Consider the following 23,714-nt stretch of genomic DNA (forward strand, 5'->3'; position numbering starts at 1 on the left):
ATTGGATATTTTTATTTTTATTTGTGTTATGCTTAACACTGAAAAATATTCTCTCACACTCATACGGCTCCAGGGAATATGGAGCATCAGGCTAAAGAATGGGGTGGATCTCAAGTCAAAGGAGCCATGGGTATGGCTCAAGGGGTAAGCACAGGAGCTTTTGTGCTCTGGTTGTGAGTGTTGGTGGCTGCTGGGCAAGGGAATCAGACCTGCAGGGGACCCGAGAACTTGGAGTCTGGCCAGTGCACCCTTGCTCCCTTCTTGGGCTTCCTGGGTTTCAGGGGAGCCTTTGGCGCTTGAGGGTATTTGGAGGCTGTGCCCGGAACAGCAGGACCAGGAGCAGGAGGCCCCCCGGAGACAGGCTGGACCTTGGGCCCAGAGTTGGCCAGCTTCTGCCTGAGGCAATGGTTTTGGGCCTGGAGCCTTTGGAACTCCCTCTCTGCCCACAGGACAGCCTTCTGGCTCTCCTCACTTTTCTTCTCCACCAGGAGGCGTTCCCGCTCATGCAAGGAGGAGATTTTCTGCCATTCTCGGTGCAGGTCGGCGGCCATGTTCCTATAGAGGCCCAAGTGCCAGTGGGCAGCATCCGCCTTCCTGCGCACCTTGGCAAGCTCGTTCTTCACTTGCAGGCAGCGTGCCTTCTCCTCCATCATCTTCCTCTCCAGGTGTCTGAGGTGCTCTTCGCACAGCTTCGGCTCTGCCTCAAGCTTCAGGCGCAACTTCGGAATCTCACCGTCCAGGAGGGTGTTACGAAGGTGAACAGGTACTTGCTCAGCTTGATGGCTTGTTGGGTTTCTTGGGAGCTCTTCTTTCCTCTGACGTGCCTTCTTCAGTGCCCTGGACGGCTTTAATTGGTTCACGGGGCTCCCGCCTGAGGGCACGTGGTCAGGGGAAGAGGAGCCATCTCCACCTGCCTCCTTGAGCCCCCACCTTCCAGATGATCTCCAAGCAGCTCTAGCACATGCATCCCCTTCAGGAGGATCTGGCTGAGGGTGTGCTGCTGGCGCTGGCCCTCAGCGCTGGCCTGCCGCCGCACTCCTCCTTCAGGAAGCTCTGGCCTGCCTGCCTGCCCTGCCTCGTCCTGCACTCTCTGTCCACAGCTGCCAATCTCCTGAACCAGCGGGTCTGCACTTGCCTGCAGATCACGGCTGTCCTTGAAGCCTTCTGGTGTTTTCCTCAGCAGGGCTTCTCCATCTTCCTGGGCTGCTCCACAGATGGGATTTTCAGGAGGCAGCTGGTGAGGGCTCTTCAACAGCCTTTCCCGAACTCCCTTCAGCAGTTGCGTGGTGTTTCCCACTGACCAATACCCGGCATCTTGATTCAGGGCAGCCAGAGCAAGAAGCTGGAACGGGAGAGGACTGGCCTTCGGCTCGGATGATGCGACAGCTCCACGGGCTTGTGCGTCCGGTTCGGTCTTCTCCATGCCTTTTCCAGAGACTTCCTCGTTCTGGGCACACTGCCACTTTCTTCTTCGGAAGCTGAGTGCACTCTTTCCCAGGAACACCACCACTGCAGTGCACACCAGGATCTCCCAGCGAAACCCAGAGACTCGTGGCACATGTGGCCAACGTTCGTCTATCACCAACCCAGCAGCCCACAGCTGCTCCAGGACAGCCCACAGCGGCTCCAGAACTGTGTGGGGAGGCATTTGGATGGCCCCCAGCTGGCTCCAAAGAGCCTTGTGGCTTGGTCTCCGATCACCAGTGTCTTCTGGGCCACTAGGAAGTGCTTGGAACCCCTACGAGGGTTCCGTCTCCAACGCAAACCAGTGCCTGGCAACAGGAGCTGAAGGGAGGAGGGGTGGGGGAGGTGCACCTGAGTCTCCAAGGCACATCAGTGCCTGCAACCGGAGCTGACAGCAGGTGGGGTAGGGGAGGGGAATCGCTATCTTATACACCTGAAACAAAGACAACCCTATCGATCAATTTCTCGGAAGTACAATTTCAACATTAAAAAAAATATATTTAAAAAGCAAACTAGGTATCCAAAGGAGAAAGATAACAAATATCCAAACACTGAGAAAGTAACATTCTAGATGATCAAAGATCAAAGATCAAATCTCAATGCATTGAAGTGAAGGAAAATGAACATACAACATATGAAAATGTGTGGGACACAGCTCAATCAATGGACAGCACCATGCAGAGCAATCACTGCCTATGTTAGAAAGGAGGAGGAGCATCTGGGAGGCTCAGTCAGTTAGTCCAACTCTTGATTTTGACTCGGGTCATGATCAAACTCGGGGTTGTGAGACTGAACCTGCATTGTGCTGGTGCTGGGCATGGAGGCTGCTTAATAATCCGTCTCTATCTCTCTCTCTCTGTACCCCTTCCCTGTCTCTCTCTCTCTCTCTCTCTCTCTCTGTCTCAAAACAATAAGCTCTCCACGTCAGAACCTAGAAAAAGATGAGAAAATAAAACTAAAGAAGAAAACCAAAGGAATCCTTCCACCCAGTTTCAAATCTACAGCTATAGTAATCAAAAATGTGTGGTGTTGGTGAAGGGATAGACAAATGGAACAGTATAAAGATAGATAAGTGGAACAGGATCAAACCCAGAAAGAGACCAACCACCAACATGTCAATGGGATTCTGACAAAGGGGAAAAGCAATTCAATGGAGGAGTGACAGCGTTTTGAAGAAATGGTGCTAGAGCAAGTGGACTTCCAGAGACAAAGAAGAAGAAGGAGAAGAAGAAGAGGGAGGGGCAGAGAGGAGGAGGAGGTGGAGGTGGAGGACGAGGAGGACGAGGACCACAATCGAAGGCTCATCCTCTGTACAAAACTGAACTCGTGGCGCCTGGGTGACACAGTCGCTGAGGCAGCCAGCTCTTAATTTCGGCTCTTGTCATGCTCTCAGGGTCCCGGGACAAAATCAGGCTCCAAGCTCACTGGGGAGTCTGCTTAAGGACGCTCTTTTCGCTTCTCCCTCCACCCCACGCCCCACTCATGCGCATGCTCACTCTCTCAAAAAGAAAAAAAAATTTGTTAAATTAACTCAAAATTAATCACCGCCTTCTATGTAAAATGATAAATCTTCTAGGGAAAAAAATGTCCAGAATGGACAGCTAGGGAAAGAATCCTCCGACTGGACATCAAATCATGTTCCGTTCAAGAAGAGTTGATTCATTAGACATGATCCAACAATCAGAATTGGAAGTCTGTAATGTGTGAAACACCTTGTGAAGAAGACCCTAAAGGGAAGCTACAAACTGGGAGAAAATAGGTGCAAACCACATACCTGATAAAGGACTCCTGTCGGAAGGAGAGAACCTCAAAAGTAGACCCCCAAAGAAGCAAGCCATCCAGTCTGAAAAGAACAAAAACAAAAAAAATGGGCAAAAGACCGAAACACTTTACCAAAGAGTATACAGATGGAAATCCCAAAAATGTTACCATCGGGGCAATTCAAATTCAAACTCCAATGAGCTCTCACTGCACACCTATCACCATGATGCAAACCAAATGCACCCGAGAGGGAGAGAGAGACCCCACTCCCCAATGCAAGGCAGGATGTGGAACGACTGGATCGCTCCTGCATCGCTGTTGGGAATGGAAGATGATAGAGCTCCCTCTTGAAAACAGTTCACAGTTCCTTTTCTTTTTCAAGGCCTGGATTTAAATTCCAGGGAACAAGCAGTAGAATATGCTTTTCGGGTGCACAGTAGAGTGACCCAACCCTCCACACAGTTCCTCTGAAAACTAGACTTGCAACCACCCTAGGACCCCAGTCATTGCACTCTTGGCATTTCTCTGAGAGAAATCCAAACTTACGTTTGCTCAAAAACCTGTACAGGAACGGATCTGTGTCCTGATGGAAGCAGTGGGGCTGCCAAGGGGGTAGAAGTGACTGCAGTGGTTGGATATTGACACTGGACAGCCTTGTAAGAGATGTTCTCGTCTTGCTTCTTTGAAGGCCCCTTCCCATTCATGGTGGTCCTGGGGACAAGGAGAAAAGGAATGTCAACGACTTCAAGAAGTTGAAACGATTTCAAGAAGTTGAAACCAAGCATTAGAACACCATCTCTTCTACATGAATTCATTCTCATATTCACCCACAGGCTCCCAAAGCAGACAGGAGGGGTCTGGTCCAACAGGGGTTGCGGGCAGTGGCCCTTCCACAGGCCATCTCCCCTCCAGTCTAGAAGTCCAACGACCAGGTCCCAGGCTTTCAACTCATCTCATTCTCTAGGGGCCTTCTCTAGGGGCCCCAGGGAACATCTGGGCTCTTTCTCTGCCTTCTAGGAGGCTCTGTGGGGCTGGGTCGAGTGCTCTCAGCCGACTTGGACCACACTGCCAGGTGTCTCCCCCTGCATTTGCCACCCTTCGACACAGGAGGATCAAGTGGGAGGATGTCCTCTCAGAGAGATCCATGGCGATCAGACTAGATGTCCTCTCTCTTCCATTGTTTACCCTCATCTCTCAGGCGTTTCTACCATCTCTTGATTTCCCTGGAATTTCAACCCCAGGAGAGGGGGGGTGGGTCAGAAGCCCAACATTTGGCTTCCCACTCCTGTCTTTCTTGAAGGTTTTCCCCGAACCAATGGGCCTAAAACAACATTCATAACCTGATATGGTTTCTGTGGGCCAGCCATCCAGGTGCAACTAGCCAGGTCCCTGTGGCTCAGGATCTCTCACAAGGCTGCAGTCCAGAGGGCCTCTGGATCTTCAGTCATCTGCGGGCTTGTTGGGGGTAAGTCTGCTTTTGAGCTCACTCAGCTGGCTGTGAGCAGCCAGAGGCCCTCCATTGCTGGAAGCAAGAAATAGTCATTCCTTGCCCCATGGGCCTCTCCAGCATAAAGCACCCAAGGAGCAGCTGGCTTCCCTGGGAACAGATGAGGGAGGGAGGGACGGAGGGCGGGCAAGCCCAAGAGGAGACCAGTCTCTTTGTAAACTCACCTCCGAAGGGACATCCTATCACTTTGGCCACATTCTGTCCTTTACAAGGGAGTCAGTAGTTCTGACTCGAAGCAAGAGGTAGACTATGGAACACAAAACGATGTGTACCCAAGATGGGAATCGTTGGAGACCCTTAAAGGCTGCCCTCCCTACTTGGCTGGGACTTGACCTCAGCTAGCCACCACTATAATCTCTGCATCCTTATATTATTATATATTATGTTAGATTATACTATATGCACTATTATCTTTGCATAGAATCATCACATCCTAGGACGTGAACGAGGGGAACATTTTACCAAGCCCTTCTGGGATCCTTCAGCAGCTTGCCTAGAAGTTCCTTGCCCAAGGGTGCCTGTCAGTTCAGTGTCTGGCTCCTGATTTCGGTTCAGGGCTGATCACGTGATCTGGGAAATCCAGACTAGCGTCTGGTTCAGCACTTGAGTCCCAAGCCTGACGAGGAATCTCTCTAACTCGGCCCCTCCCCCGCCTGCATGTGTGTGCGTTCCTTTGTGTGTGTGTGTGTGTATGTGTGCGCCGTCACCCTTTCTGTCTCTCCGAAGAAGAAGAAGAAGAAGAAGAAGAAGAAGAAGAAGAAGAAGAAGAAGAAGAAGAAGAAGAAGAAGAAGAAGAAGAAGAACAGTAGTAGGCATTGCAGTAGAAGTTATTGGCACAGCAGGTGATCATTAGACAACCCTGGTTTGGAACAGGAGCTCTGAAATTCACTAGCTGTGTGATCTTGGGGCAAGTTGTTTCCCCTGTCTGAACCTCAGTCAGACATGACACACTGGGTTATTGGGACGATTAAGGGATCGATAAAAGACACTTCAAACCGTCCCTTGCTTGGCATAGAATCCCTTAATCAAATCCATTCTCAGTAGCAGTAGTCTCAGCCATTGGATATTTTTATTTTTATTTGTGTTACGCTGAACACTGAAAAATATTCTCTCACACTCATACGGCTCCAGGGAATATGGAGCATCAGGCTAAAGGATGGGGTGGATCTCAAGTCAAAGGAGCCATGGGTATGGCTGAAGGGGTCAGCACATGAGCTTCTGTGCTCTGGTTGTGAGTGTTGGTGGCTGCTGGGCAAGGGAATCAGACCTGCAGGGGACCCGAGAACTTGGAGTCTGGCCAGTGCACCCTTGCTCCCTTCTTGGGCTTCCTGGGTTTCAGGGGAGCCTTTGGCCCTTGAGGGTATTTGGAGGCTGTGCCCGGAACAGCAGGAGCAGGAGCAGGAGGCCCCCCGGAGACAGGCTGGACCTTGGGCCCAGAGTTGGCCAGCTTCTGCCTGAGGCAATGGTTTTGGGCCTGGAGCCTTTGGAACTCCCTCTCTGCCCACAGGACAGCCTTCTGGCTCTCCTCACTCCTCTTCTCCACCAGGAGGCGCTCCCGCTCATGCAAGGAGGCGATTTGCTGCCATTCTCGGTGCAGGTCGGCGGCCATGTTCCTATAGAGGCCCAAGTGCCAGTGGGCAGCATCCGCCTTCCTGCGCACCTTGGCAAGCTCGTTCTTCACTTGCAGGCAGCGTGCCTTCTCCTCCATCATCTTCCTCTCCAGGTGTCTGAGGTGCTCTTCGCACAGCTTCGGCTCTAGCTCAAGCTTCAGGCGCAACTTCGGAATCTCACCGTCCAGGAGGGTGTTCCGAAGGTGAACAGGTCCTTGCTCAGCTTGGTGGCTTGTTGGGTTTCTTGGGAGCTCTTCATTCCTCTGACGTGCCTTCTTCAGTGCCCTGGACGGCTTGAATTGGTTCACGGGGCTCCCGCCTGAGGGCACGTGGTCAGGGGAGGAGGAGCCAGTCTCCACCTGCCTCCTTGAGCCCCCACCTTCCAGATGATCTCCAAGCAGCTCTAGCACATGCATCCCCTTCAGGAGGATCTGGCTGAGGGTGTGCTGTTGGCTCTGGCCCTCAGCGCTGGCCTGCCGCCGCACTCCTCCTTCAGGAAGCTCTGGCCTGCCTGCCTGCCCTGCCTCGTCCTGCACTCTCTGTCCACAGCTGCCAATCTCCTGAACCAGCGGGTCTGCACTTGCCTGCAGATCACGGCTGTCCTTGAAGCCTTCTGGTGTTTTCCTCACCAGGGCTTCTCCATCTTCCCGGGCTGCTCCACAGATGGGATTTTCATGAGGCAGCTGGTGAGGGCTCTTCAACAGCCTTTCCCGAACTCCCTTCAGCAGTTGCGTGGTGTTTCCCACTGACCAATACCCGGCATCTTGATTCAGGGCAGCCAGAGCAAGAAGCTGGAACGGGAGAGGACTGGCCTTCGGCTCGGATGATGCGACAGCTCCACGGGCTTGTGCGTCCGGTTCGGTCTTCTCCATGCCTTTTCCAGAGACTTCCTCGTTCTGGGCACACTGCCCCTTTCTTCTTCGGAAGCTGAGTGCACTCTTTCCCAGGAACACCACCACTGCAGTGCACACCAGGATCTCCCAGCGAAACCCAGAGACTCGTGGCATATGTGGCCAACGTTCGTCTATCACCAAGCCAGCAGCCCACAGCTGCTCCAGGACAGCCCACAGCGGCTCCAGAACTGTGTGGGGAGGCATTTGGATGGCCCCCAGCTGGCTCCAAAGAGCCTTGTGGCTTGGTCTCCGATCACCAGTGTCTTCTGGGCCACTAGGAAGTGCTTGGAACCCCTACGAGGGTTCCGTCTCCAACGCAAACCAGTGCCTGGCAACAGGAGCTGAAGGGAGGAGGGGTGGGGGAGGTGCACCTGAGTCTCCAAGGCACATCAGTGCCTGCAACCAGAGCTGACAGCAGGTGGGGTAGGGGAGGGGAATCGCTCTATTGTACACCTGAAACAAAGACAACCCTATCGATCAATTTCTCGGAAGTACAATTTCAACATTAAAAAAAATATATTTAAAAAGCAAACTAGGTATCCAAAGGAGAAAACGAACAAATATCCAAACACTGAGAAAGTAACCTTCTAGATGATCAAAGATCAAAGATCAAATCTCAATGCCTTGAAGTGAAGGAAAATGAACATACAACATATGAAAATGTGTGGGACACAGCACAATCAATGGACAGCACCATGTAGAGCAATCACTGCCTATGTTAGAAAGGAGGAGGAGCATCTGGGAGGCTCAGTCAGTTAGTCCAACTCTTGATTTTGACTCGGGTCATGATTAAACTCGAGGTTGTGAGACTGAACCTGCATTGTGCTGGTGCTGGGCATGGAGGCTGTTTAATAATCTCTCTCTCTCTCTCTCTCTCTCTCTGTACCCCTTCCCTGTCTCTCTCTCTCTCTCTCTCTCTGTCTCAAAACAATAAGCTCTCCACGTCAGAACCTAGAAAAAGATGAGAAAATAAAACTAAAGAAGAAAACCAAAGGAATCCTTCCACCCAGTTTCAAGATCTACAGCTATAGTAATCAAAAATGTGTGGTGTTGGTGAAGGGATAGACAAATGGAACAGTATAAAGATAGATAAGTGGAACAGGATCAAACCCAGAAAGAGACCAACCACCAACATGTCAATGGGATTCTGACAAAGGGGAAAAGCAATTCAATGGAGGAGTGACAGCGTTTTGAAGAAATGGTGCTAGAGCAAGTGGACTTCCAGAGACAAAGAAGAAGAAGGAGAAGAAGAAGAGGGAGGGGCAGAGAGGAGGAGGAGGTGGAGGTGGAGGACGAGGAGGACGAGGACCACAATCGAAGGCTCATCCTCTGTACAAAACTGAACTCGTGGCGCCTGGGTGACTCAGTCGCTGAGGCAGCCAGCTCTTAATTTCGGCTCTTGTCATGCTCTCAGGGTCCCGGGACAAAATCAGGCTCCAAGCTCACTGGGGAGTCTGCTTAAGGACGCTCTTTTCGCTTCTCCCTCCACCCCACGCCCCACTCATGCGCATGCTCACTCTCTCAAAAAGAAAAAAAAATTTGTTAAATTAACTCAAAATTAATCACCGCCTTCTATGTAAAATGATAAATCTTCTAGGGAAAAAAATGTCCAGAATGGACAGCTAGGGAAAGAATCCTCCGACTGGACATCAAATCATGTTCCGTTCAAGAAGAGTTGATTCATTAGACATGATCCAACAATCAGAATTGGAAGTCTGTAATGTGTGAAACACCTTGTGAAGAAGACCCAAAAGGGAAGCTACAAACTGGGAGAAAATAGGTGCAAACCACATACCTGATAAAGGACTCCTGTCGGAAGGAGAGAACCTCAAAGTGGACCCCCAAAGAAGCAAGCCATCCAGTCTGAAAAGAACAAAAACAAAAAAATTGGGCAAAAGACCGAAACACTTTACCAAAGAGTAGACAGATGGAAATCCCATAAAAAGTTACCATCGGGGCAATTCAAATTCAAACTCCAATGAGCTCTCACTGCACACCTATCAGCATGATGCAAACCAAATGCACCCGAGAGGGAGAGAGAGACCCCACTCCCCAATGCAAGGCAGGATGTGGAACGACTGGATCGCTCCTGCATCGCTGTTGGGAATGGAAGATGATAGAGCTCCCTCTTGAAAACAGTTCACAGTTCCTTTTCTTTTTCAAGGCCTGGATTTAAATTCCAGGGAACAAGCAGTAGAATATGCTTTTCGGGTGCACAGTAGAGTGACCCAACCCTCCACACAGTTTCTCTGAAAACTAGACTTGCAACCACCCTAGGACCCCAGTCATTGCACTCTTGGCATTTCTCTGAGAGAAATCCAAACTTACGTTTGCTCAAAAACCTGTACAGGAACGGATCTGTGTCCTGATGGAAGCAGTGGGGCTGCCAAGGGGGTACAAGTGACTGCAGTGGTTGGATATTGACACTGGACAGCCTTGTAAGAGATGTTCTCATCTTGCTTCTTTGAAGGCCCCTTCCCATTCATGGTGGTCCTGGGGACAAGGAGAAAAGGAATGTCAACGATTTCAAGAAGTTGAAAGGATTTCAAGAAGTTGAAACCAAGCATTAGAACACCATCTCTTCTACATGAATTCATTCTCATATTCACCCCCAGGCTCCCAAAGCAGACAGGAGGGGTCTGGTCCAACAGGGGTTGCGGGCAGTGGCCCTTCCACAGGCCATCTCCCCTCCAGTCTAGAAGTCCAACGACCAGGTCCCAGGCTTTCAACTCATCTCCTTCTCTCGGGGCCTTCTCTAGGGGCCCCAGGGAACTTCTGGGCTCTTTCTCTGCCTTCTAGGAGGCTCTGTGGGGCTGGGTCGAGTGCTCTCAGCCGACTTGGACCACACTGCCAGGTGTCTCCCCCTGCATTTGCCACCCTTCGACACAGGAGGATCAAGTGGGAGGATGTCCTCTCAGAGAGATCCATGGCGATCAGACTAGATGTCCTCTCTCTTCCATTGTTTACCCTCATCTCTCAGGCGTTTCTACCATCTCTTGATTTCCCTGGAATTTCAACCCCAGGAGAGGGGGGGTGGGTCAGAAGCCCAACATTTGGCTTCCCACTCCTGTCTTTCTTGAAGGTTTTCCCCGAACCAATGGGCCTAAAACAACATTCATAACCTGATATGGTTTCTGTGGGCCAGCCATCCAGGTGCAACTAGCCAGGTCCCTGTGGCTCAGGATCTCTCACAAGGCTGCAGTCCAGAGGGCCTCTGGATCTTCAGTCATCTGCGGGCTTGTTGGGGGTAAGTCTGCTTTTGAGCTCACTCAGCTGGCTGTGAGCAGCCAGAGGCCCTCCATTGCTGGAAGCAAGAAATAGTCATTCCTTGCCCCATGGGCCTCTCCAGCATAAAGCTCCCAAGGAGCAGCTGGCTTCCCTGGGAACAGATGAGGGAGGGAGGGACGGAGGGCGGGCAAGCCCAAGAGGAGACCAGTCTCTTTGTCAACTCACCTCCGAAGGGACATCCTATCACTTTGGCCACATTCTGTCCTTTACAAGGGAGTCAGTAGTTCTGACTCGAAGCAAGAGGTAGACTATGGAACACAAAACGATGTGTACCCAAGATGGGAATCGTTGGAGACCCTTAAAGGCTGCCCTCCCTACTTGGCTGGGACTTGACCTCAGCTAGCCACCACTATAATCTCTGCATCCTTCTATTATTATATATTATGTTAGATTATATTATATGCACTATTATCTTTGCATAGAATCATCACATCCTAGGACGTGAACGAGGGGAACATTTTACCAAGCCCTTCTGGGATCCTTCAGCAGCTTGCCTAGAAGTTCCTTGCCCAAGGGTGCCTGTCAGTTCAGTGTCTGGCTCCTGATTTGGTTCAGGGCTGATCACGTGATCTGGGAAATCCAGACCAGCGTCTGGTTCAGCACTTGTGTCCGAAGCCTGACGAGGAATCTCTCTAACTCGGCCCCTCCCCCGCCTGCATGTGTGTGCGTTCCTTTGTGAGTGTGTGTGTGTATGTGTGCGCCGTCACCCTTTCTGTCTCTCCGAAGAAGAAGAAGAAGAAGAAGAAGAAGAAGAAGAAGAAGAAGAAGAAGAAGAAGAAGAAGAACAGTAGTAGGCATTGTAGTAGAAGTTATTGGCACAGCAGGTGATCATTAGACAACCCTGGTTTGGAACAGGAGCTCTGAAATTCACTAGCTGTGTGATCTTGGGGCAAGTTGTTTCCCCTGTCTGAACCTCAGTCAGACATGACACACTGGGTTATTGGGACGATTAAGGGATCGATACAAGACACTTCAAACCGTCCCTTGCTTGGCATAGAATCCCTTAATCAAATCCATTCTCAGTAGCAGTAGTCTCAGCCATTGGATATTTTTATTTTTATTTGTGTTACGCTGAACACTGAAAAATATTCTCTCACACTCATACGGCTCCAGGGAATATGGAGCATCAGGCTAAAGGATGGGGTGGATCTCAAGTCAAAGGAGCCATGGGTATGGCTGAAGGGGTCAGCACAGGAGCTTCTGTGCTCTGGTTGTGAGTGTTGGTGGCTGCTGGGCAAGGGAATCAGACCTGCAGGGGACCCGAGAACTTGGAGTCTGGCCAGTGCACCCTTGCTCCCTTCTTGGGCTTCCTGGGTTTCAGGGGAGCCTTTGGCCCTTGAGGGTATTTGGAGGCTGTGCCCGGAACAGCAGGAGCAGGAGCAGGAGGCCCCCCGGAGACAGGCTGGACCTTGGGCCCACAGTTGGCCAGCTTCTGCCTGAGGCAATGGTTTTGGGCCTGGAGCCTTTGGAACTCCCTCTCTGCCCACAGGACAGCCTTCTGGCTCTCCTCACTCCTCTTCTCCACCAGGAGGCGCTCCCGCTCATGCAAGGAGGCGATTTGCTGCCATTCTCGGTGCAGGTCGGCGGCCATGTTCCTATAGAGGCCCAAGTGCCAGTGGGCAGCATCCGCCTTCCTGCGCACCTTGGCAAGCTCGTTCTTCACTTGCAGGCAGCGTGCCTTCTCCTCCATCATCTTCCTCTCCAGGTGTCTGAGGTGCTCTTCGCACAGCTTCGGCTCTAGCTCAAGCTTCAGGCGCAACTTCGGAATCTCACCGTCCAGGAGGGTGTTCCGAAGGTGAACAGGTCCTTGCTCAGCTTGGTGGCTTGTTGGGTTTCTTGGGAGCTCTTCATTCCTCTGACGTGCCTTCTTCAGTGCCCTGGACGGCTTGAATTGGTTCACGGGGCTCCCGCCTGAGGGCACGTGGTCAGGGGAGGAGGAGCCAGTCTCCACCTGCCTCCTTGAGCCCCCACCTTCCAGATGATCTCCAAGCAGCTCTAGCACATGCATCCCCTTCAGGAGGATCAGGCTGAGGGTGTGCTGTTGGCTCTGGCCCTCAGCGCTGGCCTGCCGCCGCACTCCTCCTTCAGGAAGCTCTGGCCTGCCTGCCTGCCCTGCCTCGTCCTGCACTCTCTGTCCACAGCTGCCAATCTCCTGAACCAGCGGGTCTGCACTTGCCTGCAGATCACGGCTGTCCTTGAAGCCTTCTGGTGTTTTCCTCACCAGGGCTTCTCCATCTTCCCGGGCTGCTCCACAGATGGGATTTTCATGAGGCAGCTGGTGAGGGCTCTTCAACAGCCTTTCCCGAACTCCCTTCAGCAGTTGCGTGGTGTTTCCCACTGACCAATACCCGGCATCTTGATTCAGGGCAGCCAGAGCAAGAAGCTGGAACGGGAGAGGACTGGCCTTCGGCTCGGATGATGCGACAGCTCCACGGGCTTGTGCGTCCGGTTCGGTCTTCTCCATGCCTTTTCCAGAGACTTCCTCGTTCTGGGCACACTGCCACTTTCTTCTTCGGAAGCTGAGTGCACTCTTTCCCAGGAACACCACCACTGCAGTGCACACCAGGATCTCCCAGCGAAACCCAGAGACTCGTGGCACATGTGGCCAACGTTCGTCTATCACCAACCCAGCAGCCCACAGCTGCTCCAGGACAGCCCACAGCGGCTCCAGAACTGTGTGGGGAGGCATTTGGATGGCCCCCAGCTGGCTCCAAAGAGCCTTGTGGCTTGGTCTCCAATCACCAGTGTCTTCTGGGCCACTAGGAAGTGCTTGGAACCCCTACGAGGGTTCCGTCTCCAATGCAAACCAGTGCCTGGCAACAGGAGCTGAAGGGAGGAGGGGTGGGGGAGGTGCACCTGAGTCTCCAAGGCACATCAGTGCCTGCAACCGGAGCTGACAGCAGGTGGGGTAGGGGAGGGGAATCGCTCTATTGTACACCTGAAACAAAGACAACCCTATCGATCAATTTCTCGGAAGTACAATTTCAACATTAAAAAAAATATATTTAAAAAGCAAACTAGGTATCCAAAGGAGAAAACGAACAAATATCCAAACACTGAGAAAGTAACATTCTAGATGATCAAAGATCAAAGATCAAATCTCAATGCATTGAAGTGAAGGAAAATGAACATACAACATATGAAAATGTGTGGGACACAGCTCAATCAATGGACAGCACCATGCAGAGCAATCACTGCCTATGTGAGAAAGGAGGAGGAGCATCTGGGAGGCTCAGTCAGTTAGTCCAACTCTTGATTTTGACTCGGGTCATGATCAAACTCGGGGTTGTGAGACTGAACCTGCATTGTGCTGGTGCTGGGCATGGAGGCTGCTTAATAATCCGTCTCTCTCTCTCTCTCTCTCTCTGTACCCCTTCCCTGTCTCTCTCTCTCTCTCTCTCTCTCTCTCTCTCTCTCTCTGTCTCTCCCTGTCTCAAAACAAAAAGCTCTCCACGTCAGAACCTAGAAAAAGATGAGAAAATAAAACTAAAGAAGAAAACTAAAGGAATCCTTCCACCCAATTTCAAGATCTACAGCTATAGTAATCAAAAATGTGTGGTGTTGGTGAAGGGATAGACAAATGGAACAGTATAAAGATAGATAAGTGGAACAGGATCAAACCCAGAAAGAGACCAACCACCAACATGTCAATGGGATTCTGACAAAGGGGAAAAGCAATTCAATGGAGGAGTGACAGCGTTTTGAAGAAATGGTGCTAGAGCAAGTGGACTTCCAGAGACAAAGAAGAAGAAGGAGAAGAAGAAGAGGGAGGGGCAGAGAGGAGGAGGAGGTGGAGGTGGAAGACGAGGACGACGAGGACCACAATCGAAGGCTCATCCTCTGTACAAAACTGAACTCGTGGCGCCTGGGTGACTCAGTCGCTGAGGCAGCCAGCTCTTAATTTCGGCTCTTGTCATGCTCTCAGGGTCCCGGGACAAAATCAGGCTCCAAGCTCACTGGGGAGTCTGCTTAAGGACGCTCTTTTCGCTTCTCCCTCCACCCCACGCCCCACTCATGCGCATGCTCACTCTCTCAAAAAGAAAAAAAATTTTGTTAAATTAACTCAAAATTAATCACCGCCTTCTATGTAAAATGATAAATCTTCTAGGGAAAAAATGTCCACAATGGACAGCTAGGGAAAGAATCCTCCGACTGGACATCAAATCATGTTCCGTTCAAGAAGAGTTGATTCATTAGACATGATCCAACAATCAGAATTGGAAGTCTGTAATGTGTGAAACACCTTGTGAAGAAGACCCAAAAGGGAAGCTACAAACTGGGAGAAAATAGGTGCAAACCACATACCTGATAAAGGACTCCTGTCGGAAGGAGAGAACCTCAAAAGTTGACCCCCAAAGAAGCAAGCCATCCAGTCTGAAAAGAACAAAAACAAAAAAAAATGGGCAAAAGACCGAAACACTTTACCAAAGAGTATACAGATGGAAATCCCATAAAATGTTACCATCGGGGCAATTCAAATTCAAACTCCAATGAGCTCTCACTGCACCCCTATCACCATGATGCAAACCAAATGCACCCGAGAGGGAGAGAGAGACCCCACTCCCCAATGCAAGGCAGGATGTGGAACGACTGGATCGCTCCTGCATCGCTGTTGGGAATGGAAGATGATAGAGCTCCCTCTTGAAAACAGTTCACAGTTCCTTTTCTTTTTCAAGGCCTGGATTTAAATTCCAGGGAACAAGCAGTAGAATATGCTTTTCGGGTGCACAGTAGAGTGACCCAACCCTCCACACAGTTCCTCTGAAAACTAGACTTGCAACCACCCTAGGACCCCAGTCATTGCACTCTTGGCATTTCTCTGAGAGAAATCCAAACTTACGTTTGCTCAAAAACCTGTACAGGAACGGATCTGTGTCCTGATGGAAGCAGTGGGGCTGCCAAGGGGGTAGAAGTGACTGCAGTGGTTGGATATTGACACTGGACAGCCTTGTAAGAGATGTTCTCGTCTTGCTTCTTTGAAGGCCCCTTCCCATTCATGGTGGTCCTGGGGACAAGGAGAAAAGGAATGTCAACGACTTCAAGAAGTTGAAACGATTTCAAGAATTTGAAACCAAGCATTAGAACACCATCTCTTCTACATGAATTCATTCTCATATTCACCCCCAGGCTCCCAAAGCAGACAGGAGGGGTCTGGTCCAACAGGGGTTGCGGGCAGTGGCCCTTCCACAGGCCATCTCCCCTCCAGTCTAGAAGTCCAACGACCAGGTCCCAGGCTTTCAACTCATCTCATTCTCTAGGGGCCTTCTCTAGGGGCCCCAGGGAACTTCTGGGCTCTTTCTCTGCCTTCTAGGAGGCTCTGTGGGGCTGGGTCGAGTGCTCTCAGCCGACTTGGACCACACTGCCAGGTGTCTCCTCCTGCATTTGCCACCCTTCGACACAGGAGGATCAAGTGGGAGGATGTCCTCTCACAGAGATCCATGGCGATCAGAATAGATGTCCTTTCTCTTCCATTGTTTACCCTCAACTCTCAGGCGTTTCTACCATCTCTTGATTTCCCTGGAATTTCAACCCCAGGAGAGGGGGGGTGGGTCAGAAGCCAAACATTTGGCGTCACACTCCTGTCTTTCTTGAAGGTTTTCCCCGAACCAATGGGCCTAAAACAACATTCATAACCTGATATGGTTCCTGTGGGCCAGCCATCCAGGTGCAACTAGCCAGGTCCCTGTGGCTCAGGATCTCTCACAAGGCTGCAGTCAAGAGGGCCTCTGGATCTTCAGTCATCTGCGGGCTTGTTGGGGGTAAGTCTGCTTTTGAGCTCACTCAGCTGGCTGTGAGCCGCCAGAGGCCCTCCATGGCTGGAAGCAAGAAATAGTCATTCCTTGCCCCGTGGGCCTCTCCAGCATAAAGCTCCCAAGGAGCAGCTGGCTTCCCTGGGAACAGATGAGGGAGGGAGGGACGGAGGGCGGGCAAGCCCAAGAGGAGACCAGTCTCTTTGTAAACTCACCTCCGAAGGGACATCCTATCACTTTGGCCACATTCTGTCCTTTACAAGGGAGTCAGTAGTTCTGACCCGAATCAAGAGGTGGAGTATGGAACACAAAACGATGTGTACCCAAGATGGGAATCGTTGGAGACCCTTAAAGGCTGCCCTCCCTACTTGGCTGGGACTTGACCTCAGCTAGCCACCACTATAATCTCTGCATCCTTATATTATTATATATTATGTTAGATTATATTATATGCACTATTATCTTTGCATAGAATCATCACATCCTAGGACGTGAACGAGGGGAACATTTTACCAAGCCCTTCTGGGATCCTTCAGCAGCTTGCCTAGAAGTTCCTTGCCCAAGGGTGCCTGTCAGTTCAGTGTCTGGCTCCTGATTTCGGTTCAGGGCTGATCACGTGATCTGGGAAATCCAGACCAGCGTCTGGTTCAGCACTTGAGTCCCAAGCCTGTCGAGGAATCTTTCTAACTCGGCCCCTCCCCCGCCTGCATGTGTGTGCGTTCCTTTGTGTGTGTGTGTGTGTGTGTGTGTGTGTGTGTGTATGTGTGCGCCGTCACCCTTTCTGTCTCTCCAAAGAAGAAGAACAAGAAGAAGAAGAAGAAGAAGAAGAAGAAGAAAAGTAGTAGGCATAGTCGTAGAAGTTATTGGCACAGCAGGTGATCATTAGACAACCCTGGTTTGGAACGGGAGCTCTGAAATTCACTAGCTGTGTGATCTTGGGGCAAGTTGTTTCCCCTGTCTGAACCTCAGTCAGACATGACACACTGGGTTATTGGGACGATTAAGGGATCGATACAAGACACTTCAAACCGTCCCTTGCTTGGCATAGAATCCCTTAATCAAATCCATTCTCAGTAGCAGGAGTCTCAGCCATTGGATATTTTTATTTTTATTTGTGTTATGCTTAACACTGAAAAATATTCTCTCACACTCATACGGCTCCAGGGAATATGGAGCATCAGGCTAAAGAATGGGGTGGATCTCAAGTCAAAGGAGCCATGGGTATGGCTGAAGGGGTAAGCACAGGAGCTTTGGTGCTCTGGTTGTGAGTGTTGGTGGCTGCTGGGCAAGGGAATCAGACCTGCAGGGGACCCGAGAACTTGGAGTCTGGCCAGTGCACCCTTGCTCCCTTCTTGGGCTTCCTGGGTTTCAGGGGAGCCTTTGGCGCTTGAGGGTATTTGGAGGCTGTGCCCGGAACAGCAGGAGCAGGAGCAGGAGGCCCCCCGGAGACAGGCTGGACCTTGGGCCCAGAGTTGGCCAGCTTCTGCCTGAGGCAATGGTTTTGGGCCTGGAGCCTTTGGAACTCCCTCTCTGCCCACAGGACAGCCTTCTGGCTCTCCTCACTTCTCTTCTCCACCAGGAGGCGTTCCCGCTCATGCAAGGAGGAGATTTTCTGCCATTCTCGGTGCAGGTCGGCGGCCATGTTCCTATAGAGGCCCAAGTGCCAGTGGGCAGCATCCGCCTTCCTGCGCACCTTGGCAAGCTCGCTCTTCACTTGTAGGCAGCGTGCCTTCTCCTCCATCATCTTCCTCTCCAGGTGTCTGAGGTGCTCTTCGCACAGCTTCCGCTCTGCCTCAAGCTTCAGGCGCAACTTCGGAATCTCACCGTCCAGGAGGGTGTTCCGAAGGTGAACAGGTACTTGCTCAGCTTGGTGGCTTGTTGGGTTTCTTGGGAGCTCTTCTTTCCTCTGACGTGCCTTCTTCAGTGCCCTGGACGGCTTTAATTGGTTCACAGGGCTCCCGCCTGAGGGCACGTGGTCAGGGGAGGAGGAGCCATCTCCACCTGCCTCCTTGAGCCCCCACCTTCCAGATGATCTCCAAGAGGCTCTAGCACATGCATCCCCTTCAGGAGGATCTGGCTGAGGGTGTGCTGCTGGCGCTGGCCCTCAGCGCTGGCCTGCCGCCGCACTCCTCCTTCAGGAAGCTCTGGCCTGCCTGCCTGCCCTGCCTCGTCCTGCACTCTCTGTCCACAGCTGCCAATCTCCTGAACCAGCGGGTCTGCACTTGCCTGCAGATCACGGCTGTCCTTGAAGCCTTCTGGTGTTTTCCTCAGCAGGGCTTCTCCATCTTCCTGGGCTGCTCCACAGATGGGATTTTCAGGAGGCAGCTGGTGAGGGCACTTCAACAGCCTTTCCCGATCTCCCTTCAGCAGTTGCGTGGTGTTTCCCACTGACCAATACCCGGCATCTTGATTCAGGGCAGCCAGAGCAAGAAGCTGGAACGGGAGAGGACTGGCCTTCGGCTCGGATGATGCGACAGCTCCACGGGCTTGTGCGTCCGGTTCGGTCTTCTCCATGCCTTTTCCAGAGACTTCCTCGTTCTGGGCACACTGCCACTTTCTTCTTCGGAAGCTGAGTGCACTCTTTCCCAGGAACACCACCACTGCAGTGCACACCAGGATCTCCCAGCGAAACCCAGAGACTCGTGGCACATGTGGCCAACGTTCGTCTATCACCAACCCAGCAGCCCACAGCTGCTCCAGGACAGCCCACAGCGGCTCCAGAACTGTGTGGGGAGGCATTTGGATGGCCCCCAGCTGGCTCCAAAGAGCCTTGTGGCTTGGTCTCCGATCACCAGTGTCTTCTGGGCCACTAGGAAGTGCTTGGAACCCCTACGAGGGTTCCGTCTCCAACGCAAACCAGTGCCTGGCAACAGGAGCTGAAGGGAGGAGGGGTGGGGGAGGTGCACCTGAGTCTCCAAGGCACATCAGTGCCTGCAACTGGAGCTGACAGCAGGTGGGGTAGGGGAGGGGAATCGCTATCTTATACACCTGAAACAAAGACAACCCTATCGATCAATTTCTCGGAAGTACAATTTCAACATTAAAAAAAAATATATTTAAAAAGCAAACTAGGTATCCAAAGGAGAAAGATAACAAATATCCAAACACTGAGAAAGTAACATTCTAGATGATCAAAGATCAAAGATCAAATCTCAATGCATTGAAGTGAAGGAAAATGAACATACAACATATGAAAATGTGTGGGACACAGCTCAATCAATGGACAGCACCATGCAGAGCAATCACTGCCTATGTGAGAAAGGAGGAGGAGCATCTGGGAGGCTCAGTCAGTTAGTCCAACTCTTGATTTTGACTCGGGTCATGATCAAACTCGGGGTTGTGAGACTGAACCTGCATTGTGCTGGTGCTGGGCATGGAGGCTGCTTAATAATCCGTCTCTCTCTCTCTCTCTCTCTCTGTACCCCTTCCCTGTCTCTCTCTCTCTCTCTCTCTCTCTCTCTCTCTCTCTCTGTCTCTCCCTGTCTCAAAACAAAAAGCTCTCCACGTCAGAACCTAGAAAAAGATGAGAAAATAAAACTAAAGAAGAAAACTAAAGGAATCCTTCCACCCAATTTCAAGATCTACAGCTATAGTAATCAAAAATGTGTGGTGTTGGTGAAGGGATAGACAAATGGAACAGTATAAAGATAGATAAGTGGAACAGGATCAAACCCAGAAAGAGACCAACCACCAACATGTCAATGGGATTCTGACAAAGGGGAAAAGCAATTCAATGGAGGAGTGACAGCGTTTTGAAGAAATGGTGCTAGAGCAAGTGGACTTCCAGAGACAAAGAAGAAGAAGGAGAAGAAGAAGAGGGAGGGGCAGAGAGGAGGAGGAGGTGGAGGTGGAAGACGAGGACGACGAGGACCACAATCGAAGGCTCATCCTCTGTACAAAACTGAACTCGTGGCGCCTGGGTGACTCAGTCGCTGAGGCAGCCAGCTCTTAATTTCGGCTCTTGTCATGCTCTCAGGGTCCCGGGACAAAATCAGGCTCCAAGCTCACTGGGGAGTCTGCTTAAGGACGCTCTTTTCGCTTCTCCCTCCACCCCACGCCCCACTCATGCGCATGCTCACTCTCTCAAAAAGAAAAAAAAATTTGTTAAATTAACTCAAAATTAATCACCGCCTTCTATGTAAAATGATAAATCTTCTAGGGAAAAAATGTCCAGAATGGACAGCTAGGGAAAGAATCCTCCGACTGGACATCAAATCATGTTCCGTTCAAGAAGAGTTGATTCATTAGACATGATCCAACAATCAGAATTGGAAGTCTGTAATGTTTGAAACACCTTGTGAAGAAGACCCAAAAGGGAAGCTACAAACTGGGAGAAAATAGGTGCAAACCACATACCTGATAAAGGACTCCTGTCGGAAGGAGAGAACCTCAAAAGTTGACCCCCAAAGAAGCAAGCCATCCAGTCTGAAAAGAACAAAAACAAAAAAAATGGGCAAAAGACCGAAACACTTTACCAAAGAGTATACAGATGGAAATCCCATCAAATGTTACCATCGGGGCAATTCAAATTCAAACTCCAATGAGCTCTCACTGCACACCTATCACCATGATGCAAACCAAATGCACCCGAGAGGGAGAGAGAGACCCCACTCCCCAATGCAAGGCAGGATGTGGAACGACTGGATCGCTCCTGCATCGCTGTTGGGAATGGAAGATGATAGAGCTCCCTCTTGAAAACAGTTCACAGTTCCTTTTCTTTTTCAAGGCCTGGATTTAAATTCCAGGGAACAAGCAGTAGAATATGCTTTTCGGGTGCACAGTAGAGTGACCCAACCCTCCACACAGTTCCTCTGAAAACTAGACTTGCAACCACCCTAGGACCCCAGTCATTGCACTCTTGGCATTTCTCTGAGAGAAATCCAAACTTACGTTTGCTCAAAAACCTGTACAGGAACGGATCTGTGTCCTGATGGAAGCAGTGGGGCTGCCAAGGGGGTAGAAGTGACTGCAGTGGTTGGATATTGACACTGGACAGCCTTGTAAGAGATGTTCTCATCTTGCTTCTTTGAAGGCCCCTTCCCATTCATGGTGGTCCTGGGGACAAGGAGAAAAGGAATGTCAACGACTTCAAGAAGTTGAAACGATTTCAAGAAGTTGAAACCAAGCATTAGAACACCATCTCTTCTACATGAATTCATTCTCATATTCACCCCCAGGCTCCCAAAGCAGACAGGAGGGGTCTGGTCCAACAGGGGTTGCGGGCAGTGGCCCTTCCACAGGCCATCTCCCCTCCAGTCTAGAAGTCCAACGACCAGGTCCCAGGCTTTCAACTCATCTCATTCTCTAGGGGCCTTCTCTAGGGGCCCCAGGGAACTTCTGGGCTCTTTCTCTGCCTTCTAGGAGGCTCTGTGGGGCTGGGTCGAGTGCTCTCAGCCGACTTGGACCACACTGCCAGGTGTCTCCTCCTGCATTTGCCACCCTTCGACACAGGAGGATCAAGTGGGAGGATGTCCTCTCACAGAGATCCATGGCGATCAGAATAGATGTCCTTTCTCTTCCATTGTTTACCCTCAACTCTCAGGCGTTTCTACCATCTCTTGATTTCCCTGGAATTTCAACCCCAGGAGAGGGGGGGTGGGTCAGAAGCCAAACATTTGGCGTCACACTCCTGTCTTTCTTGAAGGTTTTCCCCGAACCAATGGGCCTAAAACAACATTCATAACCTGATATGGTTTCTGTGGGCCAGCCATCCAGGTGCAACTAGCCAGGTCCCTGTGGCTCAGGATCTCTCACAAGGCTGCAGTCAAGAGGGCCTCTGGATCTTCAATCATCTGCGGGCTTGTTGGGGGTAAGTCTGCTTTTGAGCTCACTCAGCTGGCTGTGAGCCGCCAGAGGCCCTCCATGGCTGGAAGCAAGAAATAGTCATTCCTTGCCCCGTGGGCCTCTCCAGCATAAAGCTCCCAAGGAGCAGCTGGCTTCCCTGGGAACAGATGAGGGAGGGAGGGACGGAGGGCGGGCAAGCCCAAGAGGAGACCAGTCTCTTTGTAAACTCACCTCCGAAGGGACATCCTATCACTTTGGCCACATTCTGTCCTTTACAAGGGAGTCAGTAGTTCTGACTCGAATCAAGAGGTAGAGTATGGAACACAAAACGATGTGTACCCAAGATGGGAATCGTTGGAGACCCTTAAAGGCTGCCCTCCCTACTTGGCTGGGACTTGACCTCAGCTAGCCACCACTATAATCTCTGCATCCTTATATTATTATATGTTAGATTATATTATATGCACTATTATCTTTGCATAGAATCATCACATCCTAGGACGTGAACGAGGGGAACATTTTACCAAGCCCTTCTGGGATCCTTCAGCAGCTTGCCTAGAAGTTCCTTGCCCAAGGGTGCCTGTCAGTTCAGTGTCTGGCTCCTGATTTCGGTTCAGGGCTGATCACGTGATCTGGGAAATCCAGACCAGCGTCTGGTTCAGCACTTGAGTCCCAAGCCTGTCGAGGAATCTCTCTAACTCGGCCCCTCCCCCGCCTGCATGTGTGTGCGTTCCTTTGTGTGTGTGTGTGTGTGTGTGTGTGTGTGTGTGTATGTGTGCGCCGTCACCCTTTCTGTCTCTCCAAAGAAGAAGAACAAGAAGAAGAAGAAGAACAAGAAGAAGAAGAAGAAGAAGAAGAAGAAGAAGAAGAAGAAGAAGAAGAAGAAGAAAAGTAGTAGGCATAGTCGTAGAAGTTATTGGCACAGCAGGTGATCATTAGACAACCCTGGTTTGGACCGGGAGCTCTGAAATTCACTAGCTGTGTGATCTTGGGGCAAGTTGTTTCCCCTGTCTGAACCTCAGTCAGACATGACACACTGGGTTATTGGGACGATTAAGGGATCGATACAAGACACTTCAAACCGTCCCTTGCTTGGCATAGAATCCCTTAATCAAATCCATTCTCAGTAGCAGGAGTCTCAGCCATTGGATATTTTTATTTTTATTTGTGTTATGCTTAACACTGAAAAATATTCTCTCACACTCATACGGCTCCAGGGAATATGGAGCATCAGGCTAAAGAATGGGGTGGATCTCAAGTCAAAGGAGCCATGGGTATGGCTGAAGGGGTAAGCACAGGAGCTTTGGTGCTCTGGTTGTGAGTGTTGGTGGCTGCTGGGCAAGGGAATCAGACCTGCAGGGGACCCGAGAACTTGGAATCTGGCCAGTGCACCCTTGCTCCCTTCTTGGGCTTCCTGGGTTTCAGGGGAGCCTTTGGCCCTTGAGGGTATTTGGAGGCTGTGCCCGGAACAGCAGGAGCAGGAGCAGGAGGCCCCCCGGAGACAGGCTGGACCTTGGGCCCAGAGTTGGCCAGCTTCTGCCTGAGGCAATGGTTTTGGGCCTGGAGCCTTTGGAACTCCCTCTCTGCCCACAGGACAGCCTTCTGGCTCTCCTCACTTCTCTTCTCCACCAGGAGGCGTTCCCGCTCATGCAAGGAG

Source organism: Meles meles, chromosome 1, assembly GCF_922984935.1.
Source record: "Meles meles chromosome 1, mMelMel3.1 paternal haplotype, whole genome shotgun sequence".
Lineage (NCBI taxonomy): Eukaryota > Metazoa > Chordata > Mammalia > Carnivora > Mustelidae > Meles > Meles meles.